General features: G+C 35.8%; 1 pseudogene; it reads left to right on the top strand.

Annotated features, from left to right (window-relative positions):
• LOC111733635 overlaps positions 1-209 on the top strand; it is a 9415-nt pseudogene extending 9206 nt beyond the window's left edge.
• The last annotated feature ends 1038 nt before the right edge of the window (positions 210-1247 follow it).

Genomic DNA, 1247 nt, shown 5'->3' with positions numbered 1-1247 from the left:
TCTCCACTTGTGCTTCCCACCTGACTGCTGTGACCTTATTCTATGGGTCTGGAACCTTTAGTTACATCCAGCCAAACTCTCGGTATTCTCTGGAACAGGAGAAGGTCTCTGCTGTGTTTTATACATTGGTGATCCCCATGCTCAACCCACTGATTTACAGCCTCAGGAATAAGGATGTGAAAGATGCAGCAAAAAGATCTATATGCTAAAAGAGAACCTCAGCTTGACTCAATATCATCTATGGCTGTGTTAACGTAACATTAACCTGCACATAGATAATTTCTTGAAAATTGTATCACAGATATGAACACATGTTGAACTATAATAGAGGTACTTTTATGCAAATTGACACAAAAACGATAGTTAACTATTCTTGCAAATTTGTATTATCCTTGAATCTCTTCTGTTACTTTAAAATGTTTCAAAATAAATAATTAGAAGACAGGTAAAAGTACTTATAAAATAATAGAGCACTCTTACTTGTTGGTGCAGGGAGTAGCTTTTTACTAAAACAGCATTTTTCAAAAGTAACAAGAAAAAAAAAGATATAGACTTTATATGTTTATAATAGTGAGTAATTATTAAGGAAACCAGAACTAGATTGGTTTAGAACTCAGAAAGATGTAGTCATGGAGAGGTGAGCTGACTTTATCTCAGTGATTCTGGGCAACTTTAAAAATGCAGACTTGATGCGTGGAGGGCTCTGCCAGCTTTCTGAGGAACCAGTAGAGCTTTTGGAGATACTTTGATGGCTACACCAAACATGATTGCATTTCCTTTGAGAGCTTCAGCCATATCTGAGACTGAGCAGGCCTGAGACCAAATAATAGATATAAGAACAAAACGATAATGACTGATAGATAAATGATAGATGGTAGATTGATAATGAAAATGATAGATAGATAAGTACATGACAGATGATAGATAGGTAGATGATAGATAGATAGATAGATAGATAGATAGATAGATAGATAGATAGATTGATAGGTAGATAACAGATTATAGATCAACAGTTTTAAGTGGAGAACTTCTGAGAAATAGAGAGGAACTTTTAGCCGTGTCTCAAACAATACAACAATTAAAGATTGTGATCTATCAGAACAAGGAGCAACTGATTCTGAACTTGTGCCTTGTGACTGCTCTGAGGGAAAGGGAAAACAGTGGACCTGTAACCAGTTATGTAGACTGGCAAGATGAACTAGATTATATAGAAGTTTAAACACACAGCTGTTTTTCCCTACTGGAAG

Source organism: Pteropus vampyrus, unplaced genomic scaffold, assembly GCF_000151845.1.
Source record: "Pteropus vampyrus isolate Shadow unplaced genomic scaffold, Pvam_2.0 Scaffold595, whole genome shotgun sequence".
Classification (NCBI taxonomy): Eukaryota; Metazoa; Chordata; class Mammalia; order Chiroptera; family Pteropodidae; genus Pteropus; species Pteropus vampyrus.
Note: the sequence above shows the minus strand (reverse complement) of the source record. Positions and strands in the feature narration are given on the sequence as shown.